Here is a 25,889-nt window from a genome sequence, read left to right on the forward strand (position 1 = left end):
TACCATTAGTCGTCTTTCTACATTTTCCCGTTTAGTTCAATAGTAATAAAAAGGATGCTTTTAGATTCACTTTAAGGTAGGTGAATTTAAATAATGCCAGTTTCTGTTTGGACTTAATGTGAATATTTCTTTTTTATGGCAAATAATATGGAATATGAAAGCTTTTCACTTTTCAATGAGCACTCCTCAATATACTATCTTTTTGGTTATTGCTATTAGAAACTGTCTATCTGGATTCTATAAGGTCACTGTTGGGTGTTTAGGTGTATTTTATGTCAGCATTTCTAGTAATACTCTATTAGAATCAAGTGCTATGCTCTAATACCAAGACTATTCTTTTTCTATAAATTTAAAGTAGCAAAGTTTATATCACAGAATGTACTTGAATTATTTGTTTTTTTAGCTTGATTTTTTTTTTAACTTAAAAACCGTAAATGGAACGTTCACTGATAATTAGTAGTCTAATCTTGCAGGAAAGTTAATAGAACCACTGATTCCTTTTCCTTGAGCATTAATGTTTTCACTGAGTAAAGAAATGAGTAAGATTCCCCTGGAACAGAAATTATAAGTGAAACTTTAATTCTAATGTGTACAGTGGTGATGAGACTGTTAATAAGTCCAAATTTCACGGAAGGTTATTTGTCAATATTTATCAGAGGTTAAATGTCCCTAACCCTGGACCCAGCAATGACATTTCTAGGAATTTACCTTACATTTTACTTCCAAAACGTGTGCAAAGTTATATGTACAAGGATGTCTGTTACTGCAGAGTTGGTTATGATTAAAAAAAAAAAAAAAAACCTGAAAATGGGGGATGACGATGGCATAATCATTCACCGTGACTATTAAAGAATGGCATCATTCTGTTTATACTGATTTAGAATAAAATATCCATTACATAATTATTAATTTAAAAACTAAGGTGTAGAACAGAATATACAGTATATGAGGTTTTCTTTAAAAAAGTGTGAACAAGAATGTTTCTGTTTCTATATGCTGAGAAAATGTATGAAAGGAAACCTCAGAAACTGTGATTAAATTTCTGGGGAATGGTATGTAAATATGAGTATGGTTTTTATAATAATACATTTTCAGAACTCAAGAACGTAGTATAAAATGTAAGAGCTGTAACTCTTAGTCACAAATTATTTTAGTACTATCAGATAATGCTAATATTATTTGTGTGTAATGGATGGAGCACTGGATTTAGAGTTAGAGGTCCTAGATTCATATTCTGGAACTACCACCCAACTTGTGACAAAACTTTGAAGAAAGCCGGTCTTGAGGAGCTAATTTTCTCATTCTTTAATGAAATCCAAGTAAAGTGTTTAGCATCTAGTGAGTTCCCAATAGTATTAATTGTTATAATGCTGCTGAAATCTTCCTTGATTGACGTGATGTCAAACTGGAAAAAATCCCAGAAAGACAAGAAACAGGAGAAAGCTGTAGTGATAAAAACATCCAGGCAGATGTATTCACAGTATTTGATTGAACTGTTGAACTTCTTGCCCAAGTGTTCTGAATTATTTTGGCATTGTGTGGATGTAGAAAATAGTGGTAAATCAGTGTCTTTACATAGACCACTCAGCTGCTTATCACTCTTACCCTTAATTTCAGAGTTACTACATGTGGTACTTCCTGAACATTACTTTGCTTTAAAATACGTGTATTTTGGGCTAAGTGCTGAGTACAGTGGTCCATGTTTGGCAGAGTCAATCAAAAATCGGGTTTGCCCCTAAGTGAAGTGTCCATCAATGGATGAATGGACAAACATAATATGGCATATTCTTACAATAGAATATTATTCATCCTTTAAAAGGAAGAAAATTCTGACATATGCTATAACATGGATGAACCTTAAGGGCATTATGCTAAGTGAAATAAGCCAGTCAAAAAAAGGCCAATACTTTATGACGCCACTTATATGAGATTCTACAATTTTCACTTGAAGTGACAGAAAGTAGAATGGTGGTTACCAGGGGCTGGGAGGGGAAATGAGAAGTTATTTCTTAATTGGGATAGAGTTTCAGTTTTATAAGACAAAAAGGGCTATAGAGATGGATGGTAGTGATGGTTGCATAACATTATGAATGTATTTAATACCAGTGAACTGTACACTTAAAAATGGCTAGGATGGTGAATTATATGTTATGTGTATTTTATCACAATAAAACAAAACTGAAAAAATTTCACAATATAAATTATTGGGGTGATGGGATTATCTAAGGTTCAAGTCTTTATAAATATTTACAATGTTAATAACTTATTATTTTTACTTGATTTTTCATATTGTAAGTTTAAGGAAACCTTAATATAAAAAACTGATATGCTGAAAGTTTAAGTTTCTAAAGTATGCCTAAGAATAAAGAGGCAAGCATCAGAAGACTTGGATTCCAGTCCTAATCATGCTATTTATTAACTCTGTGTCCTTGATAGATTTTCATCTGTGTAATGGAGGTATAATTTTAGAGTTGTTTTGAGCATAAAGTGAAACAATAGGTATGAAAGTGTATTGTAAACTAGAAGGCACTATGCATAAAAGGGGCTGTGTAATCTTTTTGCAATCTAGACTTTCTTTGCACAGTATGTTTTATTAGATGACATAAAAGCTCATCATACCAATTTTCTTAATGGAATTAGACAGTAATGGTAAAATGGAACACTTATTGTAAATCCAAGCTAACCACTATGAAATCTTTTGGCCTAGCTAAACATGCAGACAGTTATAGTGCCTGTGGTAGCATAGGAGCTTATGACCTGAAGGCTGTTGAATTGCAAACAGGTTTTTATACATCAACAAAGACATTAATCCAAAAATCACATCACAATCCCAAGTGTTCTTAATGAGATAACTAGCTGCATAACTGTCACCCTCTCTCCGTTCCAAGGCTTAGACCTGGAGGGAAAGCCTTAATCCTTGAGCTGACATAATTCAAAAGGGTTCTGATGAGCCTCAAATAATTAGTTCCATGAATAAATTGCATACCAGAGTGACTTCCATTTTGCATTTGCAAACTTTCTGTTCCTGGATTGAATGGTATGTTTTCTAATCAGCTGGTTCCTTTAATGATCAATTTCAGGCACAAACAGTAATACTTATAAAAAGCAGGAAAGTACAGGTGAGACCTAGCAAGGTTTAAAAAAATTAGTCTTGACCTCCTTTTATATTGGGAATTAAAATTATTTTGAAGGTTACAGCCCAGCTGAAGTTGAGGATTTTTTCCCCCTTCACAAACAATAGTAGGTACAATTTTTAGAAGTAGGAGAATACCTTTCCTTATGCTTTGGGAAGAAATAGAATTTTTTGCAAAATAATTCCAGGATTTGGTATAGAAAGTGAAAAATGCACTTTGTGGTTTAGGGTGTTAATTTGTTCTGACCAAGCGTTAACAGAGGCAGTGGGAAATGGACAAATCAGATTTTTCATCCAGTCAACACTGAATAGATTCACAAAAGTATTGAATTTAAAACCACTGCCATAAATTTAAAATCCAACCCTCCAACCCCTCCCAAGTGAAACTTGAAGTTACTTTATAGCTCACCTTCCTCAGAGGTACCCTCATCATGTATCTAGAACAAATGGAGAACTGTTTCTTTTGATTGGTTTTCTTCAGCTTCCAAAAGGACTGTTTGGACAGCGGCGATACTAATGGGAAGATAAAATTATAATTAGATTATTTTGGTTCTTTCCAGACCCATGTCTTTATTAGAAAGTTGTTTGGATTCCTGTGGTCAGTGTTATAAGGAAACACTAGGTTATTAACAGTGGTTAATAGGTTATTTCCAATGATTTCCTCAAGAGTTCCTTTGGCTGAAAAATCCTTTGATGCCTTTGTTGATAAGAGGTGGGGTGAGGGTAGCGACTCAGTGACACAGACTCTTAAGAAATCTGTGATACTTGCATATTCTTCCCTCACACCCCTAGCTCTCCCCTTCACTACCCCATCCCACCCAACACTTTTCTAATTGGTTATTATGTGACAACTAACTTTTCTCTGTGTATTACATTGTTGCTATGTATCCAAAAATAATTGCCAGTAATTTTCCCTAATAGCTTGCTCTGGAAACTTCTCCTTCCTTTGAAAAGATGTGGGAAAGCATTTTTACTTAACCAAGAGGTGTCTTTGTTTTTCGCCGCTAGATCTCTTTATCTCTCTACTCATAGATGAAAGAAAGATGTCTTCAACTTGGAATGTATTCTTTGTAACGTGGGTTGAACTTTGTACATAAACATGTCAAAAGAGATTAAATGTATTGTTTGGTTAACAGGCAATATACTGTAATGAATGGTTCTACCATCTTAGAAATAGTGATTTTTGTGGTGTCTGTGTATGATGTTACTTTTCCAATAGTTATTTTTAAATCATGGACTATTACCAAGTACATTCTTGGGACATACTAATGGGACATGCTTAAAGCATTTAGAATATTTACTTCGAAAAGATGTATACTAAAAACTGAGTATGGTGGATATTACAACACATGGCATAAATATTGAGAAATGCTTGTGACTCACATGTGAAATGAAAACAACCAGGAATGGATCAGTGACATGCCTGAAAGATTTGGCTGTAAAGTCTGATGGATATAGTGAACTGGAGGAGCACAAGGGTTTGTAAACTAGGTAATGACAGACTTTCTAGATGCAACTTTTAAGATATCATCAAGTATATTCTCTAGAAAGATCTGTGCAGGTCTAGAATGGGAACTCTTTAGAATTTTATAAATCAGCTTTTATGAGATATTTAAGTGCAGGGAATGACCTTTCATGGTGAAAAATTTAGTTCCATTTTGCTCTTACTAGTTAATTTAAATTGCTTTTTAAATAAACTTATATAGAAATATGAAAATTAAAGGGACTATATTTTGCTTTATAGAAGACTTTAATTTTGTCTGTCTTTTGGCTTTTGTTTCCTTTAATTCCACAACATTATTAATAATACCTACCTTTGGATTTGGGCATTTCCTAATGATTTTACCTGTATTCTTCCCATTGAGAACCAAAACATCTTGATTTTGGATTATGTTTTTTTCAAACGTATACTTGAGTTAATGGTGCCTAAACCCTTCTTGCTAATTTGAACCTCAGTGTGACTTTTTGATCCTAAGATATAAAAAAATGATCCAATAAGCAGAATTTTTTAAACAAATTCTTATGCTATGATTATCATATTATAGAAGCACCCCTATATGCTTCATGTATGTCAGCATATTCCATGATGACTCTTTTGTCCCCACTTATCCCAGATGTCCTAGCAGAAGGCAGAAACGGCAAGCTTGGTAGCCCCCCCTAAAGGAATTATATTTTGACTAGGGTGAGGGGTGGGGGAGTTGCTGATGTGGATAGCAAGTAGATCTCACCTCCCCACTAAGAAAATTGTCCTGTATGCCCAGTGAATCTTCTTACTTTGGGTTGGTAGGATTAGGAGAAGAACATAGAGGAATCTATTTCTAGGGATTCTTTATTTTTATCTTCATTTCTTCAGTGAGAACCAATGTGCTAGTTCACCGGTACTCAAATATGACTATTCTTTGAAGTCATCTGGGAAGCTTAAAAGAATACTGATGTTTGGGTCTCACCCCCAAGATTCTGATTTAAATGGAATGGGATGCAGCCTGGGATTTTTAAAAACTCCTCATGTGATTCTGTTTTGCAGTAAAGTTTTAAAATCACTGCTACTATTCAGTACAACAAAACTAGACAAAGCAATTTTTAAAATATACCCTTCACCGTTGTGAGTAGTGTAAGTTCATAGAGGGCAGGAAGCTTGTACTCCACTGTGTCTCAAACATGTAAACTGGTATCTAGTGCAGGATAGGCACTCAGAGAATACTTTTTGCTGAATGAAAGAATATGCTTAAGAATTAGTATAATTTATTTAAAGAACAAACCATTCAAGCATCAATTCTTTGAAATAATCTTAACTATAAGAACTTGTGATAAGTTAGTGATGAAACATGGATCCTTTTTGTGTGTGTGTGTGGAAGAAAAACTGAAACTAGACATTTATTTTTTAAAATATATATAAAAATCCCTGCATGAATATAAAGTGCAAATATGTTCTTATCATTCCCCTTAAGCCTATTTGCACTTGAGATAACCCACTGGGGCAAAATGATTATCCCACTAAGGCTAACTCCTACCATGTGAAACATTTCCTTGGTTTAGTTGTTTTCTCCTTTATCTCTTGAAAAAGATTTTTTTCTGCTTGCTGTATTCATGTATTTTGCTTTTCGTATGTGTGTGTGTGTGTGAGTGTGTGTGTGCATGTGTGTGTTTTAATAAAGGCTGTGCTCTGTCTCCTTTCTTCAGGAAACACCTTTTTTTCTGTGTGATACAGTCAGTTTTTGTCATTTCCACTTTAATGTGAACTAAGAACTCATCCTTTTCCTGTGAAAAGGAAATTTCCCAGCTGTTCATAAATTGTGGAGCCTGTGGTGGCAGAGAGCAAAATCTCAGAAAGAGTTCCTTCTCTCCATTCCACATGTTTTTTTAATTGTTTTTTTCATACAGCTGATCTTTTCATTTCTAATGTGTACCATCTAATTGACAAGATGGTGACTTCCTGTTTGAGAGTGAGCTCTGTTTTTGTGAGTCAGACCCATGGTGATAACACTTTGTAAGGATTGTGGCAACACTGGTGTGCTCTCCTCCTATTGATTTAAAAGGTAAGCTGGGAAAATCAAGCAATTAAAAGGGGTATTCTTTTGAAAGTAATTCTATAGTGTTTTCTTGGTTAAAATGCTCACCGCTTCCTCCCTTCTCTAAGCACACCCATTTGAGCATATCCCTATTTCCTTTGTTTTGAGCCTCTCTTATTTATATACGCAGAATTACCATTTGGAATATGATCTCCTGTTGATTCACTTGAGCACCTCTAATCAGCACCCAAGTATCCAGCTAACTGACTTTTTCAGTATCAAACCCATTCTAAAGTGGAGCTATGTATAAAATAGATAACTAATGAGAACATACTGTATAGCACAGGGAACTCTACTTAATGCACTGTGGTGACCTGAATGGGAAGGAAGTCCAAAAGGGAGGGGATATATGTATATGTATGGCTAATTCATTTTGCTGTACAGTAGAAACTAACACAACATTGTAAAGCAACTATACTCCAAAAAAAATAATTAAAAATAAATAAAGTGGAGCTCTAGGGAGGATCTGCTGTACTACTGCTAAATTATCGTTGGTCCCAGATACACCGTTGCTTTTGCTCATGCTGCTGCTAGTGCCTGGAACACTCTCTCACTGCTTCTTTGCTTGGCTAACTCTTATCCTTTGAAATTATAATTTATAAATTAAATATATATAATTTATAAGTCTCATATAAATTTTATATATTACAATCACACGTTGGCTCCACTATGAAATGCTCCCTTTCCACCTCTGTTGCCCTGGGCCTGGGTTAGGTGTCTTGTTTGTGAGCTTACATAGTGTCCTGCAAAGGATATGAAAGGAAATTCTATTTTTTTTTAGTTATATTTTGATGCCATGGAAACAACTTTCAGAAATGGGAAACTAAAGATCATTCATACAAACATGAATTTCTTAAGAGCCAAGGCTGGTTTTGTCATTCTTACTACAACCTCTTTCCTCAGAAGAGTACAACCAACATAGATTTTTTTATTTGGGGACGTCATGGTTAAAGGTTATTCTTGTGGACTCTCAAAAATACTTGTCATCCATAGACTACTGACACTTCATCAAGGCTAATTGAATGCGTGTGTTCAACACAGGCCTGGTCAAAGGGTGAGTGTGTGCTGAATATGTGAAGGGAAGGGAATAGAATTGGGGCTTGGGAACATTTATACTTTTTAGGTTGCTACTTCCTGTTCAGCTAAGGAGTGTCCTGTAACTTTGCTGTTAGCTAAGGAGATAGTCCCATAAGCTTGACAGATCACAGCTGTATCCTGTACTTTGTGTGAAAATATATTTGCTTTCCCTCCTGTTCATTTTTCTAATTTCCTAATATATTAAAGTTTATTCCAGTGTTGCATGGAGCAAGGGCTTGGATATATGCCCAGGTTAGAATGTGAACATTAGTAAAATACTGGGTTAGAGGCAGAGAGTGAATTAAATATGGAATATGTGTGCTGCAAAGACTGAATGACAAGGAGAAACCCCTTCTGAATAAATTTTTTAAAGAAGGTCCCAAGAACATTTGGAAGTTTTCATGCTATAATTGAAGCAGTTCTATTTCTTTTATAAACCAGACAATTCCTTTACAAAGAACTAAATACTTGCTCTGTATTGTAACCATTCTACCACTTTATTCTCTCTTAAAGCTTCAGAACAACCTCAGGATATTACGTCTTTCATCTTACCATCCTAAAAATCTTTGATTGCCACTGGAACAATACTAATTACCCAGAGCTCCTTCCTTCTTTGGGATTTATATTCTAATGTCTGTTACACCGATAAGTTGCTCTCAACAGTGCAAATTCATTTTTTGACATTAAACAGATAGCTTGGAAATGTTTTTCAGTATCTCATCTCAGTTGGGATGGAATGGTTTATTGATGATTCAGCGGAATGACAATCAACAAGTTCCATAGGAAAGAGGATTCCAATTTGAGCATTCTTTCCTTAATGGCAACTTTAACTTTTATGATAAGAGTGGAAAGAGTACTGGCCTGAAGTCAGGAGATGAGTACTCTGTGTGACCTTAGGTAGCAGCCTTAGGGCCCTGAATTCTCACAGGTGAAAAGAGAGAATTGGACTAGATGACCTTAAAGGTCCCTTCAGCTGTATTTTACATTTTTGGAGCATGAGTTCTCTGCTAGAACAAAATGCAGGTGTCTCTCTCATTATATTAATGGCTATTTCTTCAAACACCCACTATATAATACAAAAGATGAAAAGAAGGTAAGCCAGTTGAGCTTTTTGATTTAGAAGGATGAAGCCACAGTGTTACAGATGGTTAGGCTCATCCAGCAGAGCCACAAACTACAGCCAAAGTAGACCCAGGTAAGGCTGGTGGCCTCCTGACACTGTAGGTAGTGGACTGGTGGTAGGGGCTAATGGATTGACTTATTCAGTGACCCTCACTTTTATTGGAGTAGGACATTGCAGAAAAGGATTGTCTTCTTTTTCTCTTACTGCTAGTTGGCCTTGGGGAAGTCTAAGTGAGAGAATTGACTGGAGTTAAGCCTTCCTTTGGGAACACAGAATGAGAGCATCTTCAAGAAGTATTTTTATAAGGAATGAAGCAAATTGGTGCTATACTTCACACAGAGTAAACTTCCTGTAGTGCACATAGTTGCTGTAATACACAGATGAAATCCAGGTGCTTGTAGAGAAATAAGGAATATCCATTTGTATGGAGATCTACCATGACAAATAGACTGGATTAATGAAGGATGAACTGTTTGCTTTTTAAAAAAATATATATTTATTTATTTTATTGAGGTATAATTAACATACAACAGTATGTTACTTTTAGGTGTACAGCATAATGATTCAATATTTGTATATGCTTTTTTTGCTATAGAGAGGAGGCTTTTCTCTCTTTTAAATTGTTTTAATTTTTTCAGGTATAAGTTAAACATAACATAGAAAAATGCACAAATCATAAGGTACTACAGCTTGGTGAATATACACAAAGTGAACCCTGTGTAACCTCACCTAGATCAAGAAACGGAACACCAGGAACACCCTGATATGCCTTCTCAGGCATTTCCTCCTCCCTGCAAGGTAGCTGTAATCCTGACGTACCATAGCTTAGCATTGCTTGCTTCTGAGTTTTGTATAAATGGAATCACTTACTGTCTACTCTTTTGTATCTGGCTTCTTTTGCTCAACATTTTTTTCCCCATGTTGCTGCATGTAACAATAGTTCATTCTCATTGTGTGTATTCCATTACATGAACATACAATAATCTACCCATTTCGTTGATGGCCATTCAGATTGCTTCCAGTTTTTAGCTATTAAAAACAATTCTGCCATGAACATTTTTGTGTTGTTTTTGGTGTTCATATGTATGTTTTTCTGTTGAATCTGTTCCTGGGAGAGGAGTGGCTGGATTACAGGGCAGGTGTGTGTCCAGCTTTTGTAGATAATGCCAAACAATTTTCTAAAATGTTTGTACTAATTGCACAAGGATTTGTAGTGTTCAAGAGTCCCAGATGCTCCACATCCTTGCCAATACTTGATATTAACAGTCTATTGTGTTTGTTTTCATTTTAACCTTATTGGTAGATAGCAGTATCTCATTATGATTCTAATTTGTATTTCCCTGATGACTAATGATGTTGGGCACTTCTTTATGTATTTATTGGTCACTTAGATACTCTCTTTTGCGAAGTACCTGTTCAGATCTTTTACTAATAGGCAGAATTAGGGTGTCATGTTTTATTAGTACTGATTTTAGTGGTTTTGAAAATATTCTAGACAAAGGTAATAGCTCTCTCTCCCCTCTGAACAATATAAGGATCTTAAAACAGTTTAACTCTTATTCTCCATTCCAATCTTATGTGATGGGGTTTTAGTTCTTTCTTGTTTTAACCCCCTACATTTGTTGTTGGAATTGTTTTATATAACATTTTTGAAATTACTCACTTGTTTACCAATTTCTTCCCTCACTCCTTCTTCCATCTCAGCTCTTCCTTCCAGTTTTAATTTCTTTCTGAAATTGAAAGTTCCTTTAATGAGCTTATCGAACACTTTAGTGAGACAGTGATTTATTTTACTTACTCTTGATAGTTTTGTTCGATATGCAGTTCTAGACTGACAGTTATCTTCTCTCAGCGCTTTGTAAATATTATTTGTCTCACGACATATATTTATTTTTTCTTTTGACGTCTACTGCAAATCTAATTGTCAGTCCTTTACAGATGATTTGTCTCTGGACAGCTGTGGAAAACTTCTAGGCATGATCTCCTCGAACATGACCTCTGTCCTATTTCCTCTTTAGGAATTCCAGTATGTTGGACTTCTTTATTTTCTATGTTTCTTAGCCTCTCTTTTACATATTCCGTCTCTCTGTGCTTCAGTCTGGCTAGTTTTTTCAAATCTGTATTCCAGCTTATTCTCTTTCCACTTGGGTCTAGTCTACTGTTTATTCCATTCATTACGTTTTTTTCAATTATTCAGTAACTTTTCAAATCTACTGGTCTTTATAACATCTTGTTTCTTTCTCATGCTTCTAATTCTATCTTTAAGGATTTTGAACATGGTGAAAATACTCATTTTACAGTCTATGTCTCAGTATTCTATTGTCTGCAGTTCTGGGCTTGGGGGAGGTGTCAAATTCTATTCTGTTGTTTCTGCTGACTTTTGTTTAATGTGGTTTGTTTACGCATGTGCTTTGTAATTCTGAATTTTGAACTTGGCAGGATTTTATCTGTGGGAATCCTTAGGTAGCCCACTTTTGAGAGCACCTTTCTCGAAATATATGTTTCCTTTTCGCCAGGTGTCTGGTGGGGGTGTAAGACCACTTCAGGTTATTCTCTTGGCGTGGGGTTTTGTGGACCATGATGGTGTGTAAATTCAAATCCCGAGTTCTTGGGAGGATAGACCTCTGTTGTTACAGATTCTCAGGAGAGATTTTTCTTTTCCCACTCAGTGCTCTGGAGAAGACAGATAAGGCTTTTTGGTGGTTGTGTGTGTGTGTGTTTTAAATTCCCTCTGTTTGTGGACAGATTTTTTTTTTTTTTTTTGTCTACCTTTTAACTGAGGGTATTACCCTTCAGGATTCTGACTTTTGAGAGGAGGGTGGTGGCAGGGAGGTCTAATAACAACTCCCTACTTTCTGGAAAGAACTCTCTTTCTGTCTACCCCTGTAAGTTGTGACTTGAAGAAAACCTGATTTCTAATTTAGCAATTTTTTCTTCATAACATCATTTTCAGAAGACTAGGCAACTTTTACTTTTTCCTTTTGATCCAGTTTACCCTGGTAAATTGACTGACTCTGATTAGGAATTCTTTCATAAGTTTTAAGCTGTTTATATTGCTTTGCGATGTAATTAAATGTCTAGTTTTTTTGAAATTACTGAAATAAAAGAATAGTTCCATGAGTATTTCTTAATAGTGGTATGATCTGTGTAATGACTTTATATTGAGAGAGGTTTGCTCCTTTGAGCCTTACCTACAGATTTTTGTTGTTAAACCAACGAGTCAGAATGCTAAAGCTGCAGCTGGTTGCTCTGTTCTGACTGTACTAAAAACACTAGGTCTAGGTGCACTGATGGCTTACTGGTTATCTAGGTGCACTGATTTACTGGTTTATCAGGTACATCTTTTGTGTCATGACAAAGGCAAACACTTGACTATGCAGTATCCCTTTTCCAATTCCTGTAGGAAGGTATTCATTAATGCCCAGACGAATGAAGAGATGTGATTAATGTAGTAAATCATCTGCAAAAAGCTTGAAATATCTCTTATGGGGGGGGTTGTCATCAGCTTTCATTTCTGAGAGTGTAGCAAATGTAATAAATAGCTGTTAAACTTTAAATTGAAGAAAGTAATTTGCTTCTGGTAGAAGGCCTATCCAAAATCCGTTCTGTAATTTCTAGCCACATGATTGAAAAATATAGTAGTAAATGTGTATTATCTTATTGCTTCCCACTTCCAGTTTTTTGTGGTTTTTTTTAACTTAACAGCAACTTCAGAGGTACTGTTTGGACCTTCTTTTTCCCCTCCCTCTCCCCTTTTTATTTAAAACATCATGTCATTTATTATATTGGACCAGCAGGAATCAGTTTAAAGGACTCGAGAGCTGTTTTAGATTAATGGCTTGGCAACTTGGAAATAGCCCACTGGAGTCACAGTCCTGCTTATCTTGGAGTAAGTTTTTGAAACTCAGCCATTGAGAATTGTTTCTATAAGCTGCCAAATCAAAAGTTGGATTGAAGAAAAACTACACTGATGCACATCCCCCCAAATTCTTGTCAGTATACTTTGCCGGCATCTTGTTGTTTGAAGGATGGTGTAGTCCACAGGATAAAAAGCTTTATCGTGACAATCAATAAATGACGTGGCTCTGGATTTACATGGACTTTATAGTGTTTTTCCTCAAAGGTCTCAATTTTTCATTTTCATGTATAAGGTATTTACTTCTCTTTTTCGTTTAATAGTTTTAAACATGATAGCCATTTATTATATCCTAACTTTTTCTATATTAGAAAAACACCCCTTTTTCCTTCTCCCATTTGTAGGATTGCTCAACCTTTCAGTTAAACAAAACCAAAATTGTTCACTTGCTCAGTGTTCCACCCCCTTGAAATAAGCCGCATAGCTCCGTGTGGGTGTGCCGGCCTCAGACTGCTGCAGCAGTTACTTGATCCTCCTTATCTCTTGGCTCCTTAGTTGTCTCTTCATCTACTGTCTTAGCCCCTCCTTTTTCCTCTTCCACCCAGTTTTTATACTGCTCTAGTCACCTCCCTTCTCAAAGGCTCAAGAGCAGTTCTCATAAGGTTTTTTTTTTTTCCCTTTTCTCTAAATATTTTGAGGAAGTTACTTATACACTGTCCAAAGATACATGTTTCATTGAGAAATTCCTACACTAGGATTAAACCTCTCAGTTCAAACATTTTGCAGGAGGTCTTTTTTTTCTTTTTTGTCAGAGCTTAGGTATTATATGTGTGAATTCATGAATATAAAGTACAGATAGTGCTTGCTTTACGTAAAATATGTGCGCTAAAAAATTGGCTGTATCCTAATATATTAAATGCAGGGGAGATTACTATTTAAAAGAACCTGGCAAAGGAATCTTTAGAATAAAGAAGTCACATAATGTAAGTAATCCTACTTTAATTTTTCTGTTTTAGATTTTTTTCACTCAGGTTGTCATATAGTGTGCATTGTAAATGATCTTCATAATATTCTCCATAAAAATGGGAGATTTGTTACTTATGTGTACTTTGATGTGGAAACATATCTTAAATTTTAACTTTACGGCATCTTCACATCAGTAGTAACTTGATCAAAATGGGTGGTCTATTCTCAGCTATTTAACATGGCATTCTTTTCACCTTTCATCAGCTTAGCCAAATTTTCCAATCCACAAAAGTAATCTTTCTCGTATGTATCAGCATCTTTCTGGGCCAGTGAACTTGAGCATTTAGGTGCCTTACAAACACAATGCTTGTGATCAGTTGTGTTTTTCTTTTTTTTTTCCTAGCCCCTCCCATTGAATCAACCATGCTTTATACTTGATACCATTAAGGCTTTGAGCTCATAGGGTGTGGTATATCTGTGCCAGGTGGACCAAGTCTTTGTTTACTGACCTTTGTGTTAACCTAGGGCATTCTTAAGCCTCCTTTCATGATGATACGGTGGCAGATTGCAGTTGGACTGGCTTCAAGATAATTGGTCTTAATTATTTCTAAGTCATTGGTTAGTGCAGTGTAAGAACAAGCATTGTTCCAAGAAAGGATATAAATGGCTTTTGAGTTTCTTTTCTTAGCATGCAAGTCAAAAGATTAGGGTGAAAGCAAAAGCACATGGTACAAAACTATATGGTTTGCTAGTAGATTGTAGGGTTCCTCTAGCTTAAATTATATGAACCACTGTTAAGCTGTTAACTAGTGACAATTTTGATTTCCTTTTTGTATTAATGGCAATCTGTAATACTTTTATTTAAAGTAAAACCATGTGATAAAGGACAGGTTTATTAAGTATGCTGCTTTGCATATCTGTCTACCCCCCACCCCTCATACCTACTCATCCTTTTAAGACCAGACTCCAGTGCAACTTCTCAGGAATCTTTCATATTGGCTCCTTTCTGAGTTTGTAATACATCTATAATAATACAGTATACTATATAAATTTTTAAGAAACTGTCTCTCCCTTCTTCCTCCCCGAACCCACTAAGTTGCTAGTATTTTAGAATCAGGGATCATGTCTCATTCATGTCTTGCATTCTCCAACTGTACCACCTCCTCAGTTGTAGCACATGATAGGTGTTGAATGAGTTGTTGTTCAAAGAATAAATGAATTTAAGCAGAAAAGTAGAGAAATTAGTTGATGAATTGACTAACCTACTTAGAATTTACAGATAATTTTTTAAAATCTAAAATCAGAGTAGATTAAAATCAGTATAGTATAGATTTGGCACAGAACAAGTTGATATTCTCCAACTTTAGTAATATTTGGGGGCAGGAAGTATGATGCAGTAAACTGAAGTGTCTCCAGATGCAAAGAAGAGATGTGTTTATAGACTACTTTTGTTTTTGTGTTTGTTTTTATTTTAATTAAACCTCCTATCATGCATGCTGTCAGTTTGCCTGAGGAAATAGAAAGTTGGCAAATCTACCAACCATCCATGGATACTTTCACTGAGGCGTTGAGGAATGGGAGTGAAGATGGGGAGAAAATTCCTAAACCTGTCTCTTGCCCTGTCTTGGAAAGAGCTTATGATAGGATTTGGTGACTCAGAGCTGTTTTAGTTTTAGAGGATGGGATGTGGTTCTTGTCATGGTTGGGCAGCACGTGCTCTAGAGCAGCAGTCCCCAACCTTTTTGGCACCAGGGACTGGTTTCCTGGAAGACAGTTTTTCCACGGACCGTGGGGTTGGGGGAGGGGGATGATTCAGGCAGTAATGCCAGCGATGGGGAGCAGCAGATGAAGCTTTGCTCACTCGCCCACCTCTCACCCCCTGCTGTGTGGCCTGGTTCCTAACAGGCCACGGATGCTAGACCCCTGCTCCAGAGCTTGATCCTGGAGAAGTAAGATTGTTAGTCCTGTAAATCCTGTGATTTGTCAGCTTGGCCTCCTACCTGTCTTATTAGAAGTCTTTGAAGCTAAGTACTTGAATCTGGAAGGAAGAGAATACTTAAATTCCCCAAGATTAAAAAACTAATTTGGTATGTCTTTTTTTACTGGGTAAGTCATTTGAAATATGACACATATTTTTCCAACTAAAGAGTTTTTTCCTCATACTTAGAAAAAGCAACAATTAAAAAATGGCTGCATAGTCCCATACCCTTAGATGGTGCAGATCAAAACAAAAGTAATACTTTTAACAAGAAATTGCACGTGTCATGAATGTTTCATATGTTGCATGGCCATATTACATTTTATTTTTGCTTGTTTTCTGTTCTGTTTTTGGACTTTTTCTCAAAGCAAAAATTATTTGTGAATGCAGGTTTTTTAATAGCACGTAAATATTTATTCTTCACTTTTTTCTGTGTTTTTTTCTTTTCGTGTAGTCTTTGCCATCTTTTAAGGGGTGGTTAATGAAATGCATTGTTTTTGGAAGTATTATGCCATAGTTGAGTCAAAGTCACATTTTTTTCCACTTGGAGTTTGGCAACCTTCAGATACAATATAAGCTCACTAGTTCGGTTAATTTTTGTCTTAAATTGGGATCATGCCTAATCTTAGACCCAGTGTTTTACTGAATTTCAGCCTCAGCTCCATTAGACTTAACTCGCCAATCATTGTATGTTATGTTGAATACATTTCTTTTAAATCCAGAAAAAAAGACCTGTTTTGAACATTAACCAAGTCTGAGTTATCCCCAACCTTTTCTATAATATGACTTTTTTATAATTGCTTCCTCTTTAAAGCCTGTATTACCTCTTTTGACAGATAACCATCTATCAAATATTAAATAGGCAAAGGACATTGTTCATTTACCGTCCATAATATTTTTTGAACTTGCCCTGTGCTAGGTCCTGAGGGACCCTGCCTTGCAGGTTCCCACAGCACATGTGAGAGCTATATCCGTGAACAGCCAATTGTGAGTCAGTGTAATGAGTGCTATGTTGGAGGTAAGCCAGAGGGCTGTGGGACTTGAGGCTTTAAACTTCAAGGTGGAGGCTTCTAGGAAGCTTTCCTTCATAAATCCATCTTTGCAAGGGAGGCAAAACCAGGGTATTCCTAAAGGAGAAACTACAGAATGTAGCCAGAGATGCCTGCAGAGAAGAGTTCATTTCACCAACTTGGCAAGGCTCTCATTATCTTCTGAAGCATGAACACCATGGTCAGCATTTTTATCAAGGAGTTATCCATGTTGTATTATCACTTCTGAGAACAATTAGTTTGGGGAAAAAAAGCCATGCCGAGAGTAAGAGCTACTCTTTCGCACTCCTGCATGTTCTCGGGCCATCTCTGGCTTATGTTTCATAACTCCGGGCGGCGAACTGTTCTGTGAAAATAACTCCTACGTAGAAGTCACACACCTCTTATCACCTCAGCTTTGGTTTGTTTTTTGTCTAGGCCTTTTTTTCTGCCATTGAGTTTTGCTCCCTCTGTTGAATCTCTTGCACGGTTTGGTTACCCCTCAACTGTTTGGGTCTTCTTTAATGCAGAGCCTCCCCACGCTGTGTGTAAAATAGGCCTAATATGAAAATGACTTGTAATGAAACATCACTACTCTGCTTTTTATCTCCATTGCCACTAGTTGTGTGACCTTATTTGCTTAACCTGCTTGAGTCTCAGTATTCTCATCTATAAAAGGAGCATAATAGTACTGCCTGATAGGGTTGTCGTGGGTGGTGCATGGGATAAGTATATAAAGCACACAGCACACTGAATTATTCCAGTGTCACTTCAGCTGCTTAGTGGCAGTCACTTCTTTGAGAACACAAAAGTTTACACACAGTTGGCTTTTATTTTTTTATTTTATTTTATTCATTCATTCATTCATTCATTTTGGGCTGCCTTGGGTCTTCGTTGCTGTACGCAGGCTTTCTCTAGTTGCGGCTAGTGGGGGCTTCTCATTGCGGTGGCTTCTATTGTTGCGGAGTACGGGCTCTAGGCATGCACAGGCTTCAGTAGTTGTGGCTCTCAGGCTGTAGAGCGCAGGCTCAGTAGTTGTGGCACATGGGCTTAGTTGCTCCGCGGCATGTGGGATCTTCCCGGACCAGGGCTCGAACCCGTGTCCCCTGCATTGGCAGGCGGATTCTTAACCACTGCGCCACCAGGGAAGTCCACAGTTGGCTTTTAATCTTTTCTAAATTTCATGCCTTTTAATATGCCCTGTGATCATCTCCCTGCCCCCCATTTTTCTGGCACTTTGCTTTCCTTTTTTGGTGAGTGTTCAGACTTAGTTGTTTTGCTACTTTGACCGTAACCGAATACGGATTTACCCAGGCATATCCATTCAGCAGATACTTACGGATGGTTTCAGTGTGCTAAGCTCTGTGCTAGGCTTTGGGATACAGAGGCGCTCCCATTCAAGTAGGGGAAACACATGGAAGCAGCCTGCTGGGATGAGGAGTTCTGTAATGCTGTTATTTAAAGCATTATGGAAACACAGATGAAGGAGCTTTAAATTTGTTCTGAGTAAATCAGGAAAGTAGGTTAGATTTTAACTGTACCGTCTCATTTGGTGGATAAAAGGAAGATCAGTCCAGGCAAAGGGAGCTGTTTATGCAAAGACAGGTAAGGATATAAGGTACATATAGTCACCATGAAGTCAAAAGTCTGTGCGTCTCTCCCCCCACCACTCCAGTTCTGTCATAAAGGCAAACAGAAAAGGAGTAGCCTTTGTTTTTTTTTTAGATGTGAAAAACGGCTTGCCGCAGTGCTGTTATTTTCTTTGCATATATATGCAAAATGAGAGCAAATGTCGGGGTAGCACAAGGACTTAGAAACAATATGTGAAAGTGCATATTCTTGAACTGTGCTTCGTATTGTCAATCTTCCCTCCACTTCCTGTGTTTCCTTCCTTTGATCACTTACAATATGCCGGGCACTTTACAAATGTTATCTCTTTTAATCCATAAAACTTTATGAATTAAGATTTTCCTTGTTTTGCAGATGAGAAAACTGAGACTCAAAGGAGTTTAAAAAAAACAAAACCAAAAAACTTGTTTAAGATGTATAGCCTGTAAGTGGTTGAGCTCTTCCTCTGAACCAGCATTATCTCCAAAGTTTGTTCTCTTCACCCTAAAATGAAGTGTAGGGCTGCTGCCTAAGAGCCTTAGACTAGGTCCACCCAATAAATTACTGAGTAGTTGGATGACTGGTACAGGCAGCCAAAACTTTGTAAGTTTTGTTTCCTTCACCTAAGAAATTGAGTAATTGGAGCAGATGAGTCTACACTTCTTTTTAACTTTATGATTTCTTCTTTGGCTCCTTCCATCTATTTGGTTCATATCTGATCATTTTGTTCAGCCAAGTATAAGTTATGTGACGTAGTGGAGAATGTTCTGATGCACAGGTTGCGAAGGCATGACTACTTGGAGTTGTTTAAAATCACTTTTAAAATCAAAATAGTGATTGCCTCTGGGAATGTGGGAGAAGGGGATTGCCTGGGAAGAGGCATGAGAGAACTTTTCTGGGGTGAAGGTAATGTTCTATATCTTGACAGGAGTTGGGGTTATACAAGTGTACACTTCGATTTCTGTATTTCATTGTATGTACATTTTACATCAAAAGAAAAAAGCGATAAGCAAATACTGAACTCTAGGTAATGATATGTGTGCTGAAGTATTTGGGGGAAGTATACTAATGCTTGTAATTTACTTTAAATGCACGAAAGGTGAGATAGATTAATGGATGGTAAGATGAATGGGTAGTTGAAGAGATATGTGATAAAATAAGTATAGTACAGTGTTACTGATAGAATCTAGCTAGTGCATACATGGTGCTTACTGTAAAATTCTTTCAAATTTGCTGTATATGTAAAATGTTTAAGAATAAAATAGTAAATCCATATATATTAGTATTAAATATTATCATAATAAATTGTTGAGGGAAAAAAATCACTTTAAATATGAGCTGACAATTTCGTATCTCCAGCCTCCTCTCCTGAATGGTCTTTGTTAATGCTACCCAAGGCTCTAGTTAGACTATCATGAGTTTAAGTGACCTGATTTCAACAGCTCAGAGAGACCTTTTCTTTCCTCAGCCAACCTTGTAGGTGGGGAAGTTCCTTCCCTTAGACATTTCAAACTAGTCTGTGTCCCACAGAGCTGAAGTTTGCCAAGCAAAGCTCGTCTCTGTGGCTGTTTGAGTCACTAATAGTTATACCATATTTCTATAAGTTAGTGTCACCATCAGCCAAAGGTTAAACTTTTCTTCTCCTCCCCTTTCCTACCCCAGATATATCCTCGATCAGATGGTGTTTGTTATGGAAAAAACCCTTTTTTGGTTTTGTGCTTTGTTTTCAGTCTACCACTTGTTTGAGATGCCTTCTATTTCTTTAACAAATCACACTTCGTGCTTTCACAGCACTTTAGTTGGAGACAGCTTCTCATTGTGCTGGTTTGAGTTCTGGCACTTGAGAGCATCTTCATTCTGAAGATTACAGAATGTCTCTCTCATACTTGGAGCAGAGAGCTTTTCTTCTTTTCACTGGTTAAGCCCTATCCCCTAGTGGTGCCCAAATTGAGTGTGCCATCCAAGTTGTGCTTGAAAATATACTGGCATTAGGAGTACGTGAACTCTTGTGCAGCAAAAGGGGAGAGGGGAGGTGCTTAGAACAATGAATTCAATCATGGGATACCTAGTGTCATATAAAAAAAAAAACAGTAAAATAGCTTAAATATGTTTTGAATTATTTTGTTCTAAAAATGTCATCTTTTTCTTTTCTCTAACTTTCAGGACAATAATTAACCACAAGTCATTTTACATACTGAAAACACAGTTATTTGACTCACTGTATATTTGAAAATACAATGTAACAAAACGACATTTTACAAGACTTAAGTGAAACAGACATTTTGAGATAAAATTGGAGTTGGAGTGCAGGGAGAGAAGGGGATAGAATACCTCTTGAGTTGCACACGAGTCTCTGGCACTCAGTAGAGAGTATTTTTATTTAAAACCCACAAAACTGAATGGGAGAGGAAAGGAGAAATTTGATTACTTGACTGTTACACTAGAAGATTGGATCTGTAAATTTACCTGAATCCCTGAAACGGGCAGGTATTTGTAGGTGCCAAATAATGTCAGAACTAACCAAGAAAAACTTGCTTTTCTACATGACTGGTGAAAGCATTGGTTCCCAACAACTCTCACGTTTATAAGGATTTTGTTTTGAGGACTAACTACACATTGGGCAGGCAGCTGTGTAGTCCAGAAAGTATTGGCTGGATTTAGTGTACTAGGGACATGCGGATTCCGAGCAGTGTCACACCTTGTCTATGCCAATAAATCAGAGTGTCTGTTCTTGATACTAAATCTGATGTCATTGGCAGATTTTCCTCCTTATTGGTAGGGTGATATTCAGACAGGATAATATTTTTGTGTGTATTTTCCTCTCTCTGTGATTGAGGTGTTTTTATGGTTTCTTTTTCTTTTCTTTCTTTCTTTCTTTTTTTTTTAAGCTATGAAATAATACTGGCAAGTCCCAAGAAAACTAGATCTGGATTTCATTTTGTCTCTTCAACTCTGTGTGATCTTGTGCACATTCCTGACATGTTACAAACAGCTTGTGTCTCTGAATATGCAGTATCAATTTTCAGTGGTGAAAGCCCCAAAAGGAAACAGACTGATTCTTCCATGCACAAACAGCTGGGCAGTTGTGGATGGAATTAATTGCTGATATGTATTGGCTGTGTTTTTCTTCTCTTGTCATTTCCTTTGCAGCTGTGAAAGTGAAGTTTGACTTGAAAACAGACATTTCCAGCAGTGCAAATCCAGAAAGTATCAAGATGGGATTCTTCAAATGTAATATCCAACTGCTACCTTTGAGTTGTTCAGTTTGGGGGTTAGGTGGGGAAGAGCAAGGGATGGCAGCAGGCAATTCATAATTATATATATGGATGAAAAAAATAATTATATCAGGCACTTGGACTATGAAAGGAGGATTTTGGAACGGGTTAACTTATCATGGCAAGAGTGACCTCATAATCCAACAACAGACGAAATCAGTCAGCACCTACCCGCAGGATGCTGAAAGAGGGTGTTCTAGGCCATCTCTCAAAATATTGAAATATTCAATACTCCAGACTGATTTATTGTTCCAGTGTGAGGGAGTAGCAGTTGGAGAGGGTAATGTGACAACATGTATCATTAAAAATATTTTCCTGGTCTTCTCCCAAAGCTTTTTCCATTGTTTGTTTTAAATTCTATGTAAATGATTATATAGCTTATTTTTTACATGCTTGGGTATTCTACTGAGAAACCTATTTTTTTATTTCATGGGTTATAGGAGTTCAGTTAAAAGTAACTGTTGGTGCGTCTCTGAATGTGCATACAGAAAGTAGTATTGATTAAAATCATTTTGAACAATAATCGGATGTTTAATAATAGTTTCAATAACTGAAATTTTAAACGCTATGAAAGATTTTTAGACAGTACGTATACATCCTCCTGAATATCTTATTTGGAAATAAATCAGAAAAAAATTAAAAATCAAAACTTATGGAATTATTTGCAAAAGTGGGTGATTGCAAATTTTTTAAAGCATAGTATGCGTATTAATGATTTTCATCAAAATGATTTCCCCTTTTATGTGTTTATTTCAATATTAAAGCATCAGTCAAATCCCTTATTTTTGAAGGCAATTCTTGCTAATTAGTTGATAAGAAAATGCTTTTATTGTTTCTGTATTGCCAGGAGAACTAGAGCATTGGTAGAGAAGGATAGGTAATGCTTGATAATGTTCAGGTCCCCTGTCTTGGCCATCTAGGCCAAAGTCAAGTTCTAGAGCAGTGTTGCTGACACCTTGAGATATGCAGAAGCTGCTGTTGCTAAACTTAGCAGTTGGCATGGTTGGACTTCCTTTACAGTAGTCCACTTCCACCTAACATTTTGTTGGCTGAGCTGCGTGATCCACCTTGCATTTTATCTTTACTTTCCTCACGAAAAAGAAATGTCTATATTTCATTCCATGGCAGGAAAGCTGAACTTTCCCCCCATTTCTATGAAGAGGGTTTAACCCAATTAATTTTGACTCTGAGGCACTGAAAAACGTTGTGGCAACATTAACGTGCCGTTTGCTCTCACTGAAGTCGGCCTGGGTGTGTTGTTTCCCCCAGAGTGGGCTCCACCCCTGCTCTAACCGCACCGTGTGGATATCTCACTGTTTAAAACAAAGTTCATTTTTAGGGCAGCGTTGCATCAGAATTGCCACACAAAAACCAGCTTAAGATATGTGCGGCAGCTTCCATTCTTCTTAATAAGTAAGTACAAAATTGTCTATTGTAATACCGATAGCTCACAGCTTAGGGGGAAGCATAGATAAGATAGATGGTTAATTTTGTGCCAGCTGCTAGCAACGTGCAATATTCTTCTTGGGGAGGAGCCTGTGGCTTTATCACTCACTTAAATTTTTCCCTGTTAGTTCGCTTTTTACCCCCCTTGAACTGTTTACTGAATTGTTCTTAATTGTTTGGGGGATGACATTGACTGTTTAAGGAAAATACTGGTAGTCTCTCAAATGTGCTAGTTATTTAAGATAAAAATGCTTAAAAATATTTCACTGAATTTATTGGACTCATTAATAGCATAATCTGGCAATACTGTATTTCGAGACATCGTGGCATGAACTCTGTGTGTAAGAGTGGGTTCATTGAATTAAAAAAAGGCAGCATCTAAAGAGCCTTTATTTCTGTCATAATGATGCTTTGTCCTCCTGCTGTTGGGTATTTGTCAGAGGAGTTGGGGAAGGCTGCAGCCCAAAGTTCTGCTCTGTGCCTTGTCTGTGCCTCTGTGTTCTTTCTAGAGTTTGTGACGTGAACGGTAAGTTGAACTATAGGAGATTGATTGTTATTCAGTGAGGTCCACATTCAGCAATATTTCTTTGCAAATGGGTCTAACCTTTCTTCTCGCATACTGGAGTTCTCTTTGTAGTTGGGTTTTAAATGCCTGTGAAGTGTTTAATTACGCACTGATCAAAGTGGGCACGTTGGGAGAGAGGTTGTGCTTTGTGATGTCTGTACTGTTGTCTTCCTCTCTTGCGTGTTCATTGTGTCCCCTTGTGGGGCAAACACACCCATTCAGTACAAGCAAGTTGAATCATTTGCCTTAGTTGAAATCTAAAGCTGCGGGTTGAAAACGGCAGATTTCTGTAAAGCTTGCAGGGGTGGCATTGTGTCATCCTTTCTGGACTTAAACTTCCTAGGATTTCCTTGCTTCAGCTTCTTCTTGGCTGAATTACTACTCTTTGGTAGTAGTAATGTGTTTAGCTATTTTCTAACATCACAAGGATGTAAGAATAAAGTAAAAGCCTGATATCATACAAAAAAGCACTAGGCTGGGAATTAAGAGGCACCAAGGCATTTGTCATTCTTACAAATGACATGAAAACTAAAGCTTTGCTTCAAATAAATTGTATATATCAGAAATTTTGGAAATTTACTGTTTAATATCTGAGCAGTAGAATTAGTATATAAGTGATGTCCTCAACAAGAAAATAAATTTTCAAGCAGGAACTAGGTGAACCTCTTGCCACAGGTGTCATGTAGACATTTATTAAACATTGCCTGTTATACTCAGTGTACAATTATTAGTTGTATAGCCTTGGGTAAGTGGCTTTCAATCTTTTTTTTTTTTTTAATATATTTTGCATCACGACCCAATACATGTACCACATACACACCACTTAATCTCTAAAATAAATTTCTCTTAACAGTGCAAAACACACACTGCTATATTTTCTGTTCTGATTTATTTTTAAAAAATGTGTTTCAATCCACTGAGCTAGATGACCTCTACTGTCCCTTTGAACTCTAGGAGAATATAGTTACTCCTAGACTTTTATAGTTGCTCCAGAGCAAAGCTTGCCAACTAGTTTGCTGTTAAATACTGAAATTAGAAGATTTTCTAGATAGATTTTTATTTGGAAATTTTGTAGATAGTCAATAGCTAATATCTAATAATACTCTATCTTATTTTTTTCTTGTAATAATTATGTAATATAGAGAAAATGGAGTGGGTTTTTTTTTTTACTTAGCCCTATTATATAGCTGCCCCCAAACCCCCTCCTCTTTACTCCAGTATGCTATACAAATTTTATTCATGCACACTGTATTAGTGAAAACTAACGTGACATGAAAAGGGTTAGGAAGTCTTTTCTAGAGAAATAAACTGTGTATCACGTAGATTAGATACAGAGTATCAAATTACCCTTGATAGACCCCATCTTTGTCTTCCTCAGAGTTTTCCCAGGGCTCTAGAGAAGTTCCCTTCTCTGCTTTAATGTACTTCTAAAAAGTATTAATTTTATAACTTAAAAAATGCACATGGTAAAAAGATGAAACAATATAAAGGGCATATGACAAAACGGCTCTTTCTTACCCTAATCTTTGAACGCTGTGCTCCAGTGGGGAGTTTCTTTTCTATTTTTCCAGAAAATTTCTGTGAATATGAGTGGATTTTAAAAATCCAAATAAAATTATACTACACACACCATTATGTATCTGCCTCATTCTTTTTAATGGTTGTATGGTACTTCAGTGTATGGATGGGTATACTATATTTAATCATTCATCTTTTGATAGGTATATGGATTATTTCCAAGTTGTTCCCTTTCTCCCCATCAGATATACTTAGGCTATCAGCCTTCTCTCCTACCTCCATTTTGGGACAGAACCCAGAACCTAGGTGCTATTGGAAAGGGGTGATAGTGCTGTGTGGAAATGGAAAAACCCCTCACCAACTTAACTTCCTCTGGCTAGAACACCAAAAGTAGGCCCCACTGTCCCAGCCATTCATGAGTGGGTAAGACTGCCCTAGGAGTCATTTTTCAGCAGATTAATGAAATAACATTGGGTTCAAAGTCTGGTAACTGGAGTGTGAGGTTGTGAGCCTGTCACTTAACCCCCTTGATCCTCAGTTTTACCATCTATTGAGTATAAAATGAAAGATTGGAATAGATGAGTTTTAGTGTCCCTTCCAGCTGTAATAGTTACATAGTATTTTTTTTAATATTGACTTAAGCTGTATAACCCAAATTGTATGAAGTTTCTGTTATTTAAATTAAAAACATCTTTTGTGTGTATTGTGTGGTCTGTAATTTGTTTGACCTGCCATATGGCCTAAGCT

At 36.7% G+C, this 25,889-nt stretch overlaps 1 protein-coding gene across 7 annotated transcripts in view; it reads left to right on the forward strand.

The window, feature by feature from the left end:
• The window catches only part of ADD3 (adducin 3), a 122,557-nt gene that overhangs the window by 45,403 nt on the left and 51,265 nt on the right, over positions 1-25,889 (forward strand). The window contains exon 1 of one of the 7 annotated variants that reach the window (XM_082408302.1): positions 22,953-23,026. The exons of 5 other annotated variants lie outside the window; for them this stretch is intronic. The gene's annotated coding sequence lies outside the window, so the exon portion shown is untranslated. Of the gene's footprint in view, positions 1-22,952; positions 23,027-25,889 lie in introns of those variants that run through there. One more of the 7 variants, XM_082408305.1, reaches the window with a different exon arrangement.

Source organism: Balaenoptera borealis, assembly GCF_965194805.1.
Source record: "Balaenoptera borealis genome assembly, chromosome: 10".
In the NCBI taxonomy this organism is placed as follows: Eukaryota; Metazoa; Chordata; class Mammalia; order Artiodactyla; family Balaenopteridae; genus Balaenoptera; species Balaenoptera borealis.